General features: G+C 42.3%; 1 protein-coding gene across 2 annotated transcripts in view; it reads left to right on the forward strand.

Moving 5' to 3' along the window:
- The first annotated feature begins 771 nt into the window (after positions 1 to 771).
- The window catches only part of rnf152 (ring finger protein 152), a 47,401-nt gene continuing 27,273 nt past the window's right edge, over positions 772 to 20,899 (forward strand). For both annotated transcript variants that reach the window (XM_022767228.1, XM_022767229.1), the window contains exon 1: positions 772 to 983. The gene's annotated coding sequence lies outside the window, so the exon portion shown is untranslated. The remainder of the gene's footprint in view (positions 984 to 20,899) is intronic.

Genomic DNA, 20,899 nt, shown 5'->3' on the forward strand with positions numbered 1-20,899 from the left:
TTAGAAACAAGTGCATTTGGGCTGAAAAGATGAGGGACACTTGGGCCAAACAGAGGGGCAATTGGGTGACGACAGGTGCCGATAAGGCCGACCAGAGGGGCATTTAGTCTGACCAGAGGGGCATTTAGGGCAAACCAAAAGCAACAGAAGAAAACACTTGAGTAACCAAGGGGGCATTTAGGGTGAAAAAAGGGGGCACTTGGACTAATCAAAGGGACAGCGGGCAGGATAGGAAAGGCACTTGGGTAACCAAGAGGCAAACTGGGTCATTCAGAGGGGTAATTTGGGTAACAAGAGGGGCAATTGGGGCTCATTTGCCCCTCTTTGTTGTCATACTAGGGCAGATATAAAGCTTGAAAATGCCCCATTAGGACAAGGTGGTAAGATGGCACTTCGCCCAGAGAGGACGGGCTGTGCCCCCTTGCGCGCGCCTCTGTTGTGACTTTAAAAAACTGAGTGTGAGACCACGGAGCCTCGTCAGGATGGACATTTTTTGCAGTGCAGTGAGAGCCACCAAAGCCAGCGGAGCGCAGCGGTGCAGCAGGACTCCCGACCGCCTGCTCTGGCTGCTCACCGCCGGACTCACACCCACACCAGACACCAGCCCGCGGTGACACGGTTTTTATTCGGACCCTGAAGCATGTAAACGCGTGTTGCGCGTTATTTTTCTTCCTGCCGCGGCGCGACGGCGTATCCGCTTTCGGGAGGAGGCTGAGCCAGTGAAGCGCCAGTGGAAGGAGTGGGAGGGCTTTACGGTGTTTTTCGCTGGGTTTGAAACATAGGAAGAAAAAACAGCGAGCAGCCACGCCGCCCACCAAACAAGGCGAAGCGCGCATCAACAATTTCGCAACCGCTGCTGCTGCCCCGTTTAAATGTACAGGGGAGCGGAGGAGAGCAGACACCCGCAGACACATACACACGCGCACACACACACGGGCAGACAGAGGACTGCTGCTCTTACCCGACAGAGGAACTAACAAAAGGTGAGCGCTGTTGTTTCTCTACCTGTCGTAAAAACGATGATTGCATTGTACGGCGTCTGGCCGAAGGGCTTCGGAGCGTTGAGGAAACGCAAACAAAAGTTATTTCCGAGAGCAGGAATTGCTTTTTTTTTGTTTTGTTTTGCGGTGGACGGATGGAAGCAGCATCCCTCTTGTTTGGCTTTGTCTTCATACTTTTTGCAGGGAGCATTGTGTTCAGACGTTCACGCAACACGAAATGCGCGATTGTTGCATTGATTTTAGGGGCACGTGTAAGCTAGATAAACGCTGCCATTGGAGAAATGCTGATTTTTAATGGACTTAAAACATTGACTTAGTTTGATATCCACCTTTTTATCTGAACCGTTTTATTCCTTTTGTTGTTTCACCATCACATATCCTCTGTGTTGTTGTTATCTGGGATCTTCTACCTTCACCACACAGCTACAGTGATGGTCTGCACTAATGTCATTGTCACCCATTGTTCCACTGATTGGATCCGGTTAAGACAAAAGTAAACTTTTGAACGTCACCCCTGCATTCTTACAAACAGGAATTAGAGCTTTTTATTGTGTGTGGTTTAGTGACTCTACTCCTGCACCCTGCTGCCGCCCCCCTTCCATTATCATCTTATGGTTTTGGTGTGAGATTGAAAAGCTGATTTCTGTTTATTAAGAAAAGCATCTTTACTTCCAGCCACCTCTGGAGTGGGAAGTGCCAGGCAGTAATGAAGTGGAAGTGGCTTGTTTCCTCTCTCTACAGTGTTGTTTTCAGATGCAGGATTAGAATCGATCAGCGCTCCAGCTGTGCCACAGGCCCTTCCAGTGTTCTGCCTGATGCGGTGCTGGTTTAGTTGTTTTCAGTTCTGTGAAATGCTACAAAGAAATAGAAAACAAGTGGTGAAATGAGGAGGATTTTCAGCAAGAAGATAGAGGGTGGTTTTAATGAGACTCTGCGTGCTGGTTGCCAGTTATCTGAATTTGAGTTTGGTTTCACTTGGTGAATGCTGCATCCCTCATTTCCCATTCCATTTGTATTTAGGTCTTCTTCATCTTCTTGAAAAAAAAAAAACCTTGTAATCCTCCTGCTTTTTCATAAAAAGACGCCTGATTTGCTGCAGCTGGACTTCATCCAACATTTCGGATGTGTCAACTCTTACTTAATTCTCTGCTAACTTAATGGCCTGCAGGATTACTGTGTTCGAATGAGAGTTTATGTCAGTTTGATTTCTTGTTCTGCAAGTAGTAAGCTTTTTACTGCTTTGTGAGCTGTTTCCTCCCTGTCTGTTAAATCATTTCCTGCAGTTTTTTTTGTGTGTGCCTTGCACTGATGATGACATACAGTACAGCAGATGACAGTTATTTCTGGCCATTGTATGTGTGCTTACTTCTGTGTAACTTACTGCCTGCTTCACTGGTGTTTACTGTAGTCTAAAAGAGATCTCTGCCTAAACAAGAGCCATTTACAGCAGAAGTCTGTGAGCTATTAGCTGTCTGTGCTGATGTGTGATAATGCACGTGTGTTCAGATTAGTGCTGCAGCACAAATGCCAAACATTTTTTGGCTCCGGCCTCGCCAAAAGGGAGGATTTGTTGCTTTACTTCCGTTTCACATTGTGGTTAATTGAATACCTTTTTGGAGGGCTTGGTGTGTTGTTTGGACAAAACAAGGAATTTGAAGACGTCACCATGAGCTTTGGGAATTTATGATCACGGCCTGATTAACCAGCTAGAAGGCCCCGGGGGCAAGAATGAGCTGCTTGGGCCCCTGTTGTCCTCACGCAAGTTCCTCACTCTTTATTCACTGTGCAGGGATGACCCCCAGATTTCCTGTGTGGTAATGCTATTAAACACAACTTACAAGCACAACATGAGGAAACAACGCTCTTAAAACCAGATTTTGACACTTAAAAACTGAACCTGAAGATTGGGTGATAAAATCTGACCCACATTTAAAGACATCAAGACCCCTCACAGGGAGTATCTGCAACAAAGCCTGTGAAACATGTTGTATAATGTCTCATGTGGCTCTTGGAGGGGAGGGGGGTCATAGTGTGCTAAAATACTGATAATGCTTTCAGGGTCATCTTGGAAACAGAGGGTCTAATGAACAGGACCGTTGCATTGTAAAGTCAATATTTATAGGGTTTGGGGCTTTTGAAAACGTCATGTTTGCCTCTGAGAAGTTGTGATGGTCGGTCTGTGATGTGTTTTGGAGATTAAGCGATTAATTGAAAAAAAATATACAACCAGAAAATGATTAAATGTAGGATCTAGGGTTGATTTCATGATTTCATGGTGCCTCGCGTCGGAAAAGAAAGCGAGGAGTATGACATGCCACAAAGGTCTAGAACCAGGGTTATCGCATGTGTCATGCACTTTCACCATTTTTCATTAACCTGTGTCTTGCAAATTTGTAACTTCATAGAGATACAGTGTTAGATGGCTGGAGTACTCCTTTAAGGCCACAGAGGTTGATGTTAGCTGACGTCGTTGAGACTGCAGCTCTTGTCGCCCCGGGCCTGGTGCCCACTTTGCGTGGTTGGTATTGTTGTCTTGACCCGGTTGTGACGGTCGTCTCCCACATTTTCTTTGGACAACAATCGAGATGGAATAATAATAGATAGTGAAGATAGTCGTCAGCTGCAGAGTGCCGAGTTCAGATGAGGTGTCAGTGCATACAGTGTTGTCAAGTGCAATAACTGAACTGGGATCAGCGCTGGTGACTCATGAGAAGACGATGCCGTAACAAGAACAAACAGCTCTGCGTGTTACAGTAACAACAGGATGTCAAACCGAGTGCAAGAGGACAAATAGTTCACTCGGTGGAGTCATTCAGCCACAATGTTATACTTCCCTTACTGAGAGATAAATGAAGTATTTTCCCAAAGCACAAATCTGCAGTTTACATTCTGTGGATTAAACTGTTGGAGGAAGGTTTACACTGCTGCGTTTCTGTCTTTGCTTTGTTAACACTCGTTCATTATAAGCCATTCCTCCAAACAACAGTCACATGAATTCATAAGTTGCTTATTTATTGGATGGCGTCGTGGCGACCTGTCAACCTGCCAGGTTAGGTTTTTGGCAGTGAGGAGGGCAGGCAGTCAAAACAAATCTGACGGCTCCCAGCACTTTAAGTGAAATGTGATGGATTTGACGGGGCTTTTGTGTTTGTACAGTCTGAAATTAAAAGCAGGGTTTTTAAACATAACCCCATGTCTGTTTTTGCTCCCTCATTCTTGGGACGAATTTCAGACCTTTTTCAGAGTCCAAGTGGGATCAGTCCTACCTGGACAAATAAATAACAAAACAAAAACAGTAAATGTTCCACTAAGCCTCTCATAGATTTGGGCTCACGGTAATGTCAAAGCTGCTGAGGCATTTCTCTGAAACATTGCAGTCTTTGTTTGAAGCAAAAATGTAGAACAATGTGAGAAAGACCAAAGGTCTGCAGAGAAATCGGTTATCGCAGTCATTCACATGCATTGTTGGAACGAGATAACATATTGGACTTATGTAATAGGAACAGGAACAGCTGTCCATGACAGCAAACCCAACTTTTGTCAAGCCTATTTTTTGTTTTGACTGTGTAACTGAAATTCAATTTTTTTTTTTTTTTCTTTTTCTTTTTGTCACTGTTTGGGCCAAACAAAGTAAAACCAATCATGTGATATTTAGGCAATAGTGGGCCTCCAACTTTGTGGCAACAGTTTAGTTATAATTCCTATTTAAAGGTGTCTGTGTCCCCCGTGCTCAAAGCCAGCTCCATAAAGAAATACTTTACCCAGTGTGATGTGGAAGAACTTACCTGACCTGCACAGAGCCCTGACCTCAGCCTCATCCAACACCTTTGGGATGAACTGGAACACCGACTGTGAGTCAGAACTTATTACCCAACATCAGTGCTTTGGACCTTACTAATGCTCTTGTGGCTGAATGGGAGCAAATCCCTGCGGTGGGTTTTTAAAGTCTGGCAGAGCGACTGGAGGCTGTTAAAGCTGCAGATTACTGCCTATTGTCTTAGAATTAGATGCGCAAGAATCACATGTGGGTGTTTTTAGTGTCCTCATACTTTTTCGTCATATAGTGGAAGGTAATAACAGGTAGAGAATGGGTGGATGGATAGAAAGTGCACAATAAACACAGAATTTTGCCAAATTTGTTGCCCCCAGGTGGCGTCCAAATGTCTCCCACTGCATTATATTTGGTGTATTCCTTGTACATGAAATCAACTGTTCAGTTAAATTCCTATTGGGATGTTGCAGAGGCGACTTTTCAAACAGGAGCCCGTGCCCTGCTAACAAACCTTCCGGGGGGAAGCTGAAGCAGAATCAATGAGATTTTAAATTAAAAGTGCACAATTTGAAGGAACAGCGACAGAGCGACAGAATTCAGCCGTTGCAGCCAGGGCGACCAAATCTCTGGGGGCACACGTCACCTTATATCACCTACACTTAACAATGTTTACTCGGCTTTATCTAACAGCTGCCTGATGCTTTGTGTGAGCAGTTAAAAGGGAATGAAGGTAAACATATCCTCGGAGTTTGCTGAGGCACGGAGCTTTAGATGCGTTCATACTAGGGCTGTACCAGACTCGTTCTATATTGACTCTCTGGCAATCAGAAAGTCCGCTGGCATATACTTCAGTGCTGATTTTAAACACATTAACATAGTCAAATGCAACAGAGCCATGGGAACATATAATGTAAGGATACGAAATTTGTTGATATTATATTGTTTATATCAAGCTCTTAAATTCCACTTTATACATTAAAAAACAACAGGATCTTCAACAGGATATGTCTACTTCTAAACATAATAAACAAATAAATCTGCACAAGAATAAATTAAATAGAAACAGTAAACAATAGTTTAAGTAAAATAGTAAAAGTTGAAATAAATTCACATCTTTGACATGGTGGGCTTATTAGGCGAGTGTAGGCCTGTTTCTCTTTAAACATAGAGTAAAAAATAAACAGATTAAACACCTACAATTTTAAGATTTGAAATCTTTTAATTCAGGACCCGTAACCAACTGAATACCTCTCCCCTCACCGCCCCCTTTCCCAAGCTCGTAGGAAAAGCTACGAAGGTCGTCAGGTAATGTAAAAAAAAAAAAAAAAAGAAGAAAATCTTTGGTGTGTCCGTTCCGGGCTACTGTAGAAACATGGCGGGCTCCATGGAAGAGGGACCTGTTAGATATGAAGGGTTCATTGTAAGCTCACGAAAACAGAGCGATTTGCGTTTCAGGTGATTACACAGAAATGACAACATACCTTTGAACATTAGATCCCTCTAAATTCTACACACTGGTCCTTTTAAGACGAGAAGAACATTTGTCTCTCGTCTGCAAACATTTCACACAGCAAAAACAAAACCCAGATTTGAGATTTTTAACTTTAGTTGGGTTGTGTTTCCGTTTTAGCTACTTAAAAATGTTGAAATTGGCATATAAGTGAATCTGATCAAAGATTCAATAGATTAGACAGATTAGCTAAAATGCTGTCTAAAAATAACCCTACTCTTACTGTTCAGGTTTGTAAATCCTTCTGAAAACCCTCTGGGTAAGTGTAGAGAACACACAGTAAAGCTAATGAGGCGTGATTAGATCCTGATCTCCTTAAAATATTTTAAAAAATAAGCTTTCAACAGTTAAACAGTATGTCATGGAGAGAATGAAGAAGACTTGATTCTGTTTAATTTTGTGCAGCATGTTTTGCCCTCAGAATTGTGATTGAAAGTTGTGTCGCTGCGCAGTGCTCGCTGCCTCTGGTCTAGTCGGCGCATCAGTTAAATAAATATGACAAGCCGCTCATTAACTAGATCAACGGTTTCATGTTAGTCTCAAATTGAATATGTCGAGCTGATGTTAATGGCGGCTGATGGAAGACTCACCGCCTGCAGGATTAAGACGACGTTTTCCCATCAACAGATTTTTTTTAAAAATTTTTTTGCCCCGCACTCGTCATTTCCGTAAACCTCTCCGGAGACGCTCGGTCCGGCTCCGCGAGCCCTCCATACATCATTTCCCACTTTATTCTCTTTCCCTTTTTCCAAAACTGTGCCTCGGCTTCATTAATTTCTCCTCTCCCAAGAAGTTGGCAGGTCAGCTCCCACCTTTCCCTCTGCTTCATTTGCATCTTGGCTCCACACGGCTGCCCAAGTGTTTTCTGGGAGTCAGGTGGCTAATTGGTTCCCATCTGTTGGGAGAAAGCGGCCTTTACGGGATCATGGGTAATTTGTGTCAGGAGTTTTACCATATTGAATTAGTTTTCTTCCCTCTGTCCAGAGTTCAGACTGTTATCTTTTTGTTTGTGTTTGCGCTAGCATTTTAGAAATTTTTCATAACGTGTTTTGGTAGCACTTTCTGATAAGGAACTCTTAATTAATGGATTTTAAGCTATAATAAATAGCCTTATTAGTGGTTCCTAAATCAGTTACTAATCCTTTATATCTCAGTTGTAATCCAATTATGAGAAAAACAGATTCTGGCGCAATCCTCCTCCAGCATGACACCTCTTCAATGAGCTGTTAGACAACTTATCTTTTAGAAAACAGCTGCAGGACATCTAGAGGACAATCCAGAAGTTGTTATTAATGGCTTAAAGCGCTAGAAAGTAATTTATTAACCATTAATGAATTGACTAATTACCGTTTATGAGTGGTGCTTCATCAGAAAGTGGATAATGTTTTGTGTTCAGTAGCCTTTGGGGTAAACTGTTATTGTTCACTATTTTTGCAACCACTTCATCATCAGCGGCTCCACGGCCTCATCGCTGTTTCGATCGCTGCACTTTTATTTCACAAGCGCTATCTGCTTCTGTGGGAGGAAGTGGCCAGGTCTAGAAAACTCAAAACAGGAAGTGACAGGAAACCCTGAAACGCTTGTTCACACAGACATGAGAACCACTAAGACGACAGTTCTGTTTACTTCTGCGCTACCTGTGCTGATGTTGTTGGCTCTCGTCCATACAGCACTTTTCTGGCACCTTTCCACTCCATTCACCCATGAGTCAGTTTGGCATTTATCACCTTTAAACAATATTGAAGTGATATCATGCTTAAGCGGAAACACCGTTTTCCAACATGATCCCGAGATGTTAAAACAACAAGATACACAACATACAGTAAAACTAATCCTTAAATCCAAAACTGCATCACCTCAAATCAAGTAAGAAACACCCACATCAAAGTGCAAGAGGAATGTCATGGCTGAAGTAAACATCTTTTGTAATCCTATTCTGTCACACGTACTGATGAATGTAATTTTATCGAAATCGATCACAGACCGCAGGTTTTCCTGTTGTGCATATGCGAAATGCAAGTGCAAATGCAACTTCTCCTTTTGCTGTCTCAATACGTCTTGCACATTTAAACTTTAATTCCATGTGATTAATTGCTTATCAGGGAAAAAATGTGAATCATCCTCTGGTTCCAGGATTTGCTCATAATAAGCATTGTACTCAAGAGCATTTCTGATGTATCCCTAAAGATGTTTTTCTTTTTCTTTCAATAGCAAAATACTCCAAAAAATATTACTAATACATTTGACATGAGTTTTGACTGTAAAAAGGGATGACTTGTGTTATTTCGGTACGTTTGTCTCCTGGTATGACGCAGTATTGTATCAGTGTGTTTTTTCAGCTCTTAACGGTGTCAAACACCCGTGCTGCCTCTCATTGTTCACATCTCACGACGAGGCTCTTCTCTCCGCGGCCTTCACCTCTCCTCCGTCTCCCTCATCGCTCTGCATCTGTGCATTTTTAATCATAATGTTTGTCACATGATCCCCCGCTGAGAGAGCTGTTGCTGATGAATCAATTTCAAGCTCTTTTTGAGAGCCTCCTGACAATTGATGGGGTGCCAGCGTTGACCTTCTGTAATGAGGTAAGGCGTCCGCGATGTGCCAGCGAGGGTGGAAGAGGAAAAAAAAGCGGAAGGAGAGGGTGAATGGGCAGACTTGGAGTGCAGAGCTGCATTGCTTGGGTAAATTTAATTTGCCATTAAAAAGAAAAAAAGAAAAAGGGGGAAACAGGAGAGAAGCGGATGAGGTTTAAAGTGGCAATTGAAGGAAGATGACAGAAGTAACTCGCAGGGCTGGGCCTCTAAGGTTATCCCACAAAATTGAGACGCTTTTCAGAGAATTGCACACGTCAGTAGACGTCTTATTAATGCAGTTATTATCGTGTTTTTACTTCCCCGATATCAAGGGTTTTGATTGTCTGCAGCAGGCTCGTGAGCTGATACCGCTGAGTTTCTCTTTCCTGCTGCCTGACACTCGATTTGTTTAGCCGCTCTATCTAAAATGACTTGCAAGCATACATACGGGCATATTGATACACCCGCTGAGCCGTCGATCCATCCTTAATGACAGTATTTAATGCTTTTTTTTTTTTTTGGGTGGGTGTGGGGAGAAACCGTGAACCTGTGGCATCTGGCTTTTCTTGTTTCCTCTCCTGCCTGGGATTCCTGAGAAGGATCCAATTGGAATCAATCATCGTCTCCCCAGTGTTCCCATTGTTTTGTGGGCGTCTTTCTCTGATGATAGATGCTGTTGTTTCCGTTTGCAGGATGGATTGTAAACGGTGACGAATGGTGAAGGCTAATGCATCCTCTGATGTCAGAGGAAAATCATTTACCTTGCTTTCACAATCCATTAAGTCCACAGTGAGAAGAAAAGTTAGATCTGCAGAGAGTATTTCACTCTGTACATGACAAAGGGCAGAGTATAGGCTGCAAGATATCTGCGGATACACGTCAAACAAGTCCCTTTAAGTGCATTAATCTTGTCTTCAAACTGTTTGACAGTCCAAAGCCCAAAGATATCTCATTTACCATCACACAGAAAAGCGGTAAATCCTCATATTTAAAGGTTCCATATTGTATAAAGTGAGATATCCATGTCTTTTTTGATAATAAAGCAAGCTTAGGTTCTATAGTAATACTGTGAAAGTATCAAAGCGCTCAGTCCACAGAGAAACACACAGAAACTGAGCCTTAAAATGAGCCGTCAGGACTTCCTTCATTTTGTGATGTCACAACAAAGCAGTCACCTCCCTCAGCCACGCCCCAAGCCCCGCCGACCTGGACCCACCATCCGACCTTGTGGGATTTGGTTTCTCTGAGTGTTTGCATGAAATCTGCTACATTTTTTGCTAGATCACTCAGAAAACAGTCAGCCAATCAGAAGAGAGGGCTCAGAGCCAATCTGCTCTGAATAGAGGCCTGAGAGAGGAGATGTTAAACTACATTGAGATGGTTTTTGGTTCTTAAAAAAAAAAAAGAATCTTCTTATGGATCAAAACTTCAAATCAAACAGTGGAAAAGTGTCAAATATGGGACCTTTTTTTTTAAAAAATCAGGAACCATAATTATATTTTGCTTTAAAAAAAATGACTGGAACGCTTATGAAAATAGTTGCAGATGAGTCTTTCATTGAAGGACTGTCTCAGTTACAATGGAGTGTGTCAGAAAGTGATGCCACTGAACCTGAAAGCACGATACAAGTGGAAATCCTGAACTGAGTTGTTAGCTCCACTGTGGGTTTCCTGTTCTGGCAAATGTCTTTGAGTCGCTCACATGTAGCACACTGTGCACACAGTATACTCACTGGTAGAGTGCATGAGCCTCAACAGGGTAGTGTTGTCCCAAATCAAACACTGCCATTGTGCAGGCGACTGCGATGGACACCCACCTGCCGGCTGCTTTTCTCACTTGACTTCAAAATGAATGTTTTACTTTCCCGTGTAATACGACATGAACATTAGGTCGCCATCAGTGCCGACAACGTGTCCAACGTTTTCACAAATTTGAAAACACGTCGGTGGTCCCTCCCCTTCTGCTACGTAGCCAAGATGGCGGTCGAAGTGTCCGTCGTTTTACACTCAACTTTATAGTGTTCCATTTTGAGTGGCACTGCATGTTGCCGTACCTGTCGATGTGAACGCACTTATGCGCTCAAAATAACAAGAGCGAGTACGGAATTGAGAGACAGGAACAGACACAAAGATACTGTCTCCATTAAAGCACAAGGACCCCACCGGTGTGTGTGCGTGTCTGTGTTTCGTGCACATCTGCACCCGAGCGTTCATGAAAGCGCGTTCAGCCTTCAGGACAAAGGTCTCTGCTCCTCTGAGTCACCTGCAGTCTGGCGTCAGACATGTGTCACTGGGTGATTCGTACCCCAAGGACAGACTGCAAGGTGCCATCACACCTCAGTACTCTAGGTTTTTATAGCGTATATGAAAAATCTATCCACATCAGTGACATGGAGTGTACTCCCGTTCTGACCCTCTTTTTTTTTTTTTTTTTTTTTTAAACGGCGAAATATTTGAAAACACTGGGAAATTCGGAAAATACTTTTGAAGGTTAAATTGCTCATTAAAGTGGATTGTGAAAAAGAACATTTTGCAAGCAGTTAAGCAATAATTGCTTATGTGATGAGAGTTACTTCCATTTCCTGAGCAGAATAAGACTGCTGGCAGAATTACTGCATAAAAAAAACACAATCCCCTCATTCATTTAAATGAAACCGCTGCAAAAACATTGAACACAATCCAGGTAGAATACCTGCTTTATTTACCGGAATACTGCTTTTCATGGATTCCAGGATACATATATTAAAAACATACCACAAACATCAGTGACAGTCTGCACAGTCTGATCTGTGTACAGATGTTACAGATTTCAGATTGGGTAGTTACCACTTAGTAGAGAGTGAAAAAAGTGGGGAACAAAGGTAAATATTAAATCAGTAAGCAGCTGTTTGAATTCCACAGTTTTCAGTGCACAAGCATGACAGGTTGTGACTTGTCTGCCATCTGACCCAGTGCATGCCCTGTTGCTGTGTAAGTGAACTAGTCACTTGTTCCGTTTGCTGAAGAAAAATGGAGTCTGAAATACAGCTGCCTTACATTATTGGTAGCTAGTGGAAGAGGAAGTGGAGGCACCGCGAATGCACATCAGTTCTACGACATAGTGTAGGCGAGGTGGGCTGAGCTCAAATTACAAAAAATACCTGATTGTTTGAATTTGTTCAAACTTAATTCTTGTTAAAATTGTTTTTTTTTTTTTTGTTTTTTTTTATGCATTTGCCCAAATATAATCTAATGTGTGAATTATGGCAACACAAACTTGATGAAAACTGGGCTTGAGTGCAAACTATGCCTGAACTGCATTGTTTCGTTTGAGATTCATTTTGCCTCGGAGCACAGAGAAACATCAACATTTGGTCTTAAATATAAAAACCGTTGACTGTGATAGTGGTCATTTTATTTTAAAATGGGCTTAAAGCAGAATGCATTTAAATAATTCAAAATGATGTGCACTTTTAAAATTCGAAGGTTTTTTTTTTTTTTAGCAGGTAGTTTTTGCCTCAGTATGTTTGAACAGAATACAGAAGAGTCCCATTGAGGAGCAGCTAACGGTTGCCTCTGTGGGAACTTTCCACAGGCTTAAAATCATACCGTCGTGTTCATTAACCCGTGTGTAGGCTGTGTGTCGGTGCCTGATATGACTTCAAAGTGATGGTCTTGTTATTTAAACTGGATTTCCTGGATATTTCATCTTACTTCTTGACATGCTGGAAAAAGAAATTGTCTGTTTTTTTTTCTGTGTTTTTTTTTCTGAACATGCCCTATGTGCAGTTGCATTCACCCATACAGGTACATACCCACAAATAATTTACTAGTTTTCATAAAACATACAGGCAGCCAGTGTTGTGTAAGAAAACCAACAGTGCAAGACAAATCATAGACACTGTACACTGTCAGAATATTGATATATACTGATCATTAAACCACGGACCTGAAGCTTGAGCCTTTGAGAGGCGTTAATAAATGTTTTTGTTCGTAAACCTTTAGGAGTAATTGGGTTTTTATCAGCGAGCAAAAACCAGAGGAGACTCCTTAACTTTTGCAGCGATAATTGTTGTTATTTAATTTGACAGGGGCGTGGTGCGCGATTCGTCAAATGATCCGGATGTGATTGACGAGCTGGATGGTTTGCGGTCGATTTACGATGAAAGAGGAAGACGCCCGTCGTAAACACCGGGATTAACGCGATGGTCCGGTGCTGAGTGGAGGAGCGTTAATGTGTCACTTTTGATCAGATGCCAATGGGATGCTGGACCGGTGGGTGTGTGGGGTACACACATCAGTGGCAGATATGGAGGGTGATGGATGTGCGGTATTTTAGATGGATGAGCCTGTGTAACATCATTGAGCTGTGAAGGTCCACAGTACACCCCCTCCCCTCCCCCCCCTGTGAATGATGTATTGACAGAGCTATACAAGACCCCTGCGAGTCATTTACCACGCGAGACAGGAGACACAACTCTGCACCTGACCGCCTGACCTTTTTAATAAAACAGACGAAGAACTGCAGACAATAGACTCATCATGCTCTGAATTTCACACGCCGCTCGCCTCAGGTGGAACCGATGTCCATCAGGTGACCAGTTTTGCATATAGATTAAAGCATGATGAATTATATCCATCCATTCTTTGAGTGCCGCTCTCTGATTAGCGCCGTCTGTTCGCCCGGTGTGGTTAGCATCAGCTAGACGCCTGACCCACTTTTCTTTTATTCCAACATCTGGGGCTGTCTGCCTCTGCCGCTCGCACATGCCTTCATTATTTATTACAGGGACATGACACAATCTCTGACAAACCTTCTTCATGAGAGCATCATCACACATTCAGCATATGGTGACTTAATGATTTTACAAAGGCTATGCAACATACATTTATTTATCTTTAACCTTTTTAAAAAAATAAAAATAAAATCTAGATCTCTTTTCTCTGTCCTGTTTTCGCCGGCCAGGGAGGCAGATATCTCCCTGCCTCTTCCGACATGTAGTAGCCACTGGCGTCTAATTTTACTTTCAGATTTAACTTGGCGAGCCTGAATTTGAAAGCTATTTCACTTCATAAAAAGTACCATGCAATGGTGGCTTGGTTGAGTCAGGTGTAGCGCGTATATACATTTTTCTTTGTCTGTCCCTGGTTCTGGCGGGCAGGGGCCCATGAGGAGAGTTGTTAATATGGTTGCTATCCCGGGAGGGGAAGGCCTTTTGTTGAAATGTATTTTTTTCAGGGTGACCTCCCTTTTGGAACCTGACGGAGCTTGTTTGGGGGACATTCTGTGGAAAAAGGCTGCGTGCTGTGTTGTGTCTGTAGGGTAGAGGAGTCACAACACATGCCTGCTGTGATTGAGATTGTGTTCTTCTTTTCTTCCTCATTTTTTTTCCCAGGTACACAAGGACACAACCCCTAAAGGGATGTGGCCTGATGGAACCTTGGCAATGAGCTCCAATGAGGAGGGAGAGACAGAGGAGAGGAGAAAGATGAGTGATCAAGGGAAGTTGAGAGGGAAAGGCAGATGAAAGAAAGACGGCTTGAGGCTCGTAGGCAGATGAGCAGCAGGCGAGTTAATTTGGTTTTTAACCACGCTAGAGGCACAAAACTGAATCTGTCAGTCAAACACTTTGATCCAGAGTTAAACATCTCAACAACTTTGTATGGACTGATGACTTGAGTGAACCACTTAGTTTTTACGTAGCACCACAAACTCAAAGGTAAAATCTTCCGCTAGAGTTCATGATGGGACAGATTTAATTTGGTTGATCTTTTAGACCAGTGGTAATTGCTCGTCTTGCTTAACTACTTCATAATTTCCATCTCTCCCCCTTCTCTGCCCACGCCTGATTAGCTAAAGTGGACGTCTTAAGTTGATCAAGTGTTGGTTCCCTCCTGAGCGAGAGGATGGCACTGCTGTGGTGAGCGACTACCAGAGATGTAACGTGCTAAAAGTTATACTAAATGTTACATGCAACATTAATTACATGCATGTAAGTTTGCATGGTATTAAACCAACATACTGAGCCGTACATGGTAAATTCTGGCATGATAAATGAGTATAACATGCATTATAACGTCTGCAAGGCTTTTGCATGCGTACTGACTGAAGCCACGTGAACATGCGTAGTAAAAGAGACTTCAGCTTTAATCCAACTTGGAACCTATTTTTGTTTTGTTTCATCTGTGTTGGGTATGATAGCACTGTACTTACCAAGTTTGGGAACACGACATTGTTGAAGTGAGAAATCCGAGCAGTCAGGTTGAAAAACAAACCTCCAAGTTAACCAAACTTTGTTCAAGAGAAAGTGAAGGAGAAAATATCGACCTAAAAATAATCAGACATTTCAGAAGCAGCAAGTGACGTGATGTATCAACGGAACATCCATGTATTTTAATGTCGGACTTCTTGGTGGCACCATCCCCCAAACTGGGCTAATAATCATCCCAACACTATTTACATCATGTTGGTGCTTTAATATGCTAATGTTAGCATTCAGTTTGATGTACAGCTAAGTCTGGCATTGCCTCATTTTCTGGTTGCTGTTTCTGTCGCTTACATGTTATTCAGATCTTCTAGTTTCATTAGCTTAGCAGTTAGCTAATGTCGTAATGTTTAGTCATTCCTCCGCCTCCTTTAGCGATGATGGTACATAGTACCTGATAAATGCAGTTTATTTGTTGTGATGGAGCCGAGAGGCCAGGGTGGCTGGGTGACTGCATGTAAAGAGTCATGGCCCTGTGCCCACGGTTCTTACCCAGACACGCTCCAGCCATATACGTGGTTTATACCTAGTCTTGTTTTTTATTTTTAGTCCACTACTGGGGTAATGCATGCAACATTTGTTTTCTGGTGTGCTGATAACGTGGCCATAGACTTTTAGTCTCATTACATCACTTTTTATTCTAACGCTGAATGTTTTTCATCTGTTTTTGCCCCCTACGTGAGATTAACTGACTCGTAAAACAGGTGATTGTTTGTACCACAGGAAAGCTTGATACATTTCCTCTCCATCCTTTATCCTTTGTCCACCACTTCACATTTTGAATCATATCTTTCTGTGCCTGTCTGTCGTTCCATCCATTCACACCATAATAAAGACGTACTGTCTTTAGATTTACCACTGCTCACTCTGCTTAGCGCTGCCAGCGAGCCTGTCCTCAGAGCCAAATTTATAATCTTGGCAGCCATTCCACAGATCATTGTTGGACATAAAACAAGTCATGGGTAGCGGGGATGGAGGGATGAATATTTTTCATTTCTTTCATTTTCATTCAGACAGGACAGAGTCCTGAGACAGGTTGTCGAAATTAGATGTCACATGTGTGATTGCCTTTGATACTGATAGACTAGTCTGTCACATTATGTCACAGGGGAATGCTGTTTTTAATGCAATCCACATTCTGAAAATGGTTTTCCATGTTATGCAGAAAGGGGAATATCGGTGAGAATTTCACACATGCTCCTCAGAAGATAACTTAGCAGAGCAGTAAAAAAAAAAAAAAAAAACGTCCTCATATCGTCCCGGCCACCAGGGAGTCTGCAGCAGCATCTCATTTACTTCATCCAGTACAAATCCTCCACTGGGCCTCTAATGTGTCTTTACTGCCACAGGGAAGTGCTTCACTGACTTTAACCCCCCCCCCCCCCCCCCCCCCCCCCCTCCCCCCCCCCCCCCGCCTCCCTCCCTCCTCCCTCTCTTTTTTTGCTTTACCTGTTTTTAAGTCTGAATCAGCACACAAACAGAATGACAAACTGGGCCAGGCTGCTTTCCCCTCTGCTACATTAAGCGTCTCAGTGTCTGTGTCTCCAGAGCAGCCGGCCTCGCCCCGCACCTTGCCAGCGGGGAGGTTGATGGTCACATGTGGCGCAGCGGAAACTGACCCTTTTTGACACACACACACGCACACACACACACACACACACACACACACACACACACACACACACACACACACACACAAAGACTCTAACACATATACGCAGAAAGACACACAATCCGATGGAAGTGAGGGTTGCAGTGATAGTGGTAAGGATTTGCTATTTTTCTAGTTTGTTTTATATTTGACTTTATCAGAAATATGTTGGAAATATGTTGTACAGTGAATTTTAAAATTACTAACGGTTGCTCGTAGATATGTTTTTATATTTTAGCTCTATATTTATATTTTAAGTATTTTAGATTCGCAGATACACAATTTTTTATGTTTTTATTTGAATGAATGAATTTTCGATGAGCTTCATCTGAATGCGTTCCTTTGCATGTTATTTACTCTGAGCATTAAGTTGGTGCATCTACACCTCGAAGTGAAGAGCCTTATCTAAGGAGGTTGCTGGATTCAGGTGTTGCTGCTGCGAGAGAGGCACACAGTCTTTTGAGTTTTGTGTGTCTTGCGCCCATGTTTGTATTTGTGTTGTCTGTGGAGCAATTTGTTTTATTTAAAGTGAGACGGAAACGAAGCACTTTGCTGCAGCGGCGTTTGGTGAGCTGTGATAAATCCGCCGTTATTAACAGACAAAGTGAACAATGTATTTGGAGCGCACTTCGAATCCAAATCGAACCCAGTCGCAGCCCCTCACCGGCGTTTAAACACAGCAAACAGTCACTGCAAAGCATTTAAGCAGCCGACTGTTTTAAATCGTGTAACAGGCTCCTTTATTGTTGCTTTGGCGGCGTAGTGAATCATCAAAGGAGGCATGTCGAACACATCAGGTGGACCTCTTCTTTCTGCTCCAGACCCACATTTGTCTTTGTCTAAATGGGACAGCTGATTGTTTCCCTCCTTGTGAGCATGTTTCCACACAATTTGAATTAATTGGATTGTAAATTGATCCTGTTTTGGAGCCAAAACCCTGGAAGCCCGACTTTTGGCTGCATACAAGAGTTTAATCTGAATACTAAATGTTATTAAAAGCCTCCCCTGCTTCATCTGTGTAGGACAGTGTGTACCTGGTAATGAGAAAAAAAGCCCCTAGGGCCTATTGCATTCATTGTGCACCATCATGGTATAATTCAGTAATTAATTGCCTTAGTGCCTGGATGGTGCTGCAATTGAATTTAATTTGTAACTGAAGATAAACAGTATGACTTGCCTTCACAAGGTGTTGTCACCGCTGCTGTGCTTGTCTTTCTATCTTAAAAGCTAAGCAGGAGGACGTGGAGTCAGACTAATGTTTTTATAATGAATTGATAAGAGCTTCGGGGGTTATGCAGTGGCACATGTTCTGGAAAACACTTTCATATATTCATTTTTTGAAAGACGCCGTTGCCTGACTGTAACTTGTGAATATTTTAACCATATGAAGAATTCTCGGACTGACACTGTAATAGTCACTATATTGAGCAATCGGTTAATCATTTACTATAAAATGTCATAAGATAGTGACAATATGATGTCAATAAATATATTGTTTTGTCCTGCCAACAGTAAAGTCAGTAGATATACAATAATATAAAATAAAATGGCAGCAAATTCTGTCATTTGAGAAGCTGGAACTGGTAAATGGAAACAGTTTTCTTTGATAGATTCAATGTTGAACTTAGTGTCAGTTCATTTTCTGTTGCTTGGTAAATCTAGTGGTCATTCTTTTTAGGTTTGTAGCCCTTTAAACTGACACAATGTCTATGAGCTGTTAGACCCTTTTCACCAGATGGTTCCAGGAACCAAAAGTCCCTTTAAGTGCATTAATTTTTACGATTCTAGCATCTAAAGAACCTTAAAGATGAGGCCAATTAGACCGATGATGGAATCCAAAATGACAGTGATGTTTCAGACAAATCTTCACTAACAGAAAACAGGTTTTGATAATGAGTGCTCTCTTGATCTCTTTACCTTCTTAACCATCCGTGAAGCCAACAAAATAACTTTGTATAATCCGACCCATGTCCTAATATTAATACTATTATATAGAGTTTTGTGTTTGACCCACGTTCAAAACTGAAAACTCTGCCCCTGTGGATCCTGGGCGGTTGAAACATAAAGTTCCTGAAATGGTTTTTACCCCTGCAAAAGTTCCTGTGGTTGAAACTGATGTGAGGAGATGTGAACGAATCAACCAAAGTCTCTTTAGATCATTGAATATTAGTAGTTTTTGAGCTAAAACTTTTTCATAATGTAAAGCCGAGGATCGGAGAGACATCTGAAAAAAACACTACTACGCAACTACTGATTATTTTCATTATCGATGAACCTGCTGATCATTTTCACGACTAATCGTATAGGAAAGATTTTCATTTGATTGTTGTTTAAGATTAAAAAAAGCAGCAAATTCTCACCTTTTTTAGAAGCTGGAACTCGAGGACTTTCGGCATTTCTTCTTGAAAATTGACAAATTAGCTGCAGATGAACTTCCTTGATTTAGTAGAAATGTATTATTTCCTAGTTTTCAATCCACATGACCTCCTTTTGCAACCTTCATGTTGGGAATTGATTATTCATCCCAATTGTTTCAGCACAGAATTCTTCCTTCTCAAACATACTTCATGGGACATAACTTTAATTGAAGCCTGTTTTTTTTTTCTTTCTTTAATCTTTGATTTCAGCGTGAGTGAGTTTGCTCCAGCGGTGGCAGAATTTTAAACCTCCTCAGCTATTGCGCTTCACTATTCTGAGTACAGCACCTCTGCTTCTCATCTCGCCTGCTCTGCTTACACAGCCGAGGCTCAGAGGAACCGCAGACGCTCCTCACAATGTAGATGACAGGATAAAAAGAGAAAGAGACAAGAGTGGCGGAGAATGAATGAGGAAGGGGAACAGGCGAGCAAAAAGAATGGAGGGAGCGATGGAACGAGAAGGGGGAAAAGGCCAGGGAGGGAGGATAAGCCATGTCTCCCTTGTCTTGACATTTCTCTCTGTCTCTCCTGGGAATGAATACCCCGATATAAATGTTCCAAACTGATGATGGAGTGGAACAGGAGGAAGAGGAGGAGGAGGAGGAGTGGAGAGTGAGGCTTGTTTGATGTGCATTAGTTATTACACGCAGCAGTGTCGGCCTATAATTTGGTTTCAGGTTGATGTAATTAAAGGGCTCGGGCCTCAGCAGTTTTCTCGGGGCTAATTTGTTTAGGATACGCTGATTCCCCCCGCCGGCAGCCGGTGATGACAGCGCTACAGCGACTCTGCTGCTGCCTCTGTTGCTGGTGGTCATGGCAACAGGAGGGCCCACAGGTGTCCATATTGATATCTTTGTTGAGGTAGCTATTCCCTCAGTGGGCTGGATTTACATTCAGCACTTTGCACCAGGTGCTGTTTATCCACACTGTGGAGGAGCAGCTCACCTGGATTGGCTGCAGAATTCTCCCAAGAAACGAGGAGTTTTCTTCCCCGTTGAGACATTTTTATTTGGATAAAGACTCATTTATATCACATCTACAGTTGGTGCATATCATTTAAACAGTAATGACGATCAACCGAGTGGAGAAAACCCGTTCGCATCAGCCACAGACTTCTAATTTTGAATTTGAGATATCAGGAATTTCTGACACAGACGATATTTCCCGTTTACAGACATGTCAACAAACCCTTGGCAGAATAACCGCTGCAAATCCACCACCACTTGTAGATACATCCTAATAAAATATATGCTATACTCTAATATGAACACTAATACAGTTGATTTGGCTAGTTTTATAGGAACACAACAGAAGTAGCTAATTTAGGCTGTTTGTCTGGTGTGACCACAAGGTCAGCACTGGAGATAACTACATTGGAATAATGCTTGAACACATGCAGCATAAAGCCAGGAGGTGATAAGCTTATCTTAGGATAAAGACAGGAAGCAAAAGACAACGGCTAGCTTCCATGCAAAGCCACAACTTGCCATTTTTGTTTGTTTGTATGTTAAGTAAACAAGATGTGTTAATTGGTCGGCTTTAGACCTGCTTTTAGGTGGAGTTTTGGACTTTGGACAAGACGAGGTTAGCTGTTTCCCCGTGTCTCTAAAGTGAGCTGAGCCAAGCTAATCGCCAGCAGGCTCTACGTTTTATGATTAACACATAAAGCGTAGAGTATTGATCTTTTCATCAAACTCTCTGCAAGAAAATGAATGAGCATGTTTTCCAGAC

Source organism: Seriola dumerili, unplaced genomic scaffold, assembly GCF_002260705.1.
Source record: "Seriola dumerili isolate Sdu_G_001 unplaced genomic scaffold, Sdu_1.0 BDQW01001124.1, whole genome shotgun sequence".
Classification (NCBI taxonomy): Eukaryota; Metazoa; Chordata; class Actinopteri; order Carangiformes; family Carangidae; genus Seriola; species Seriola dumerili.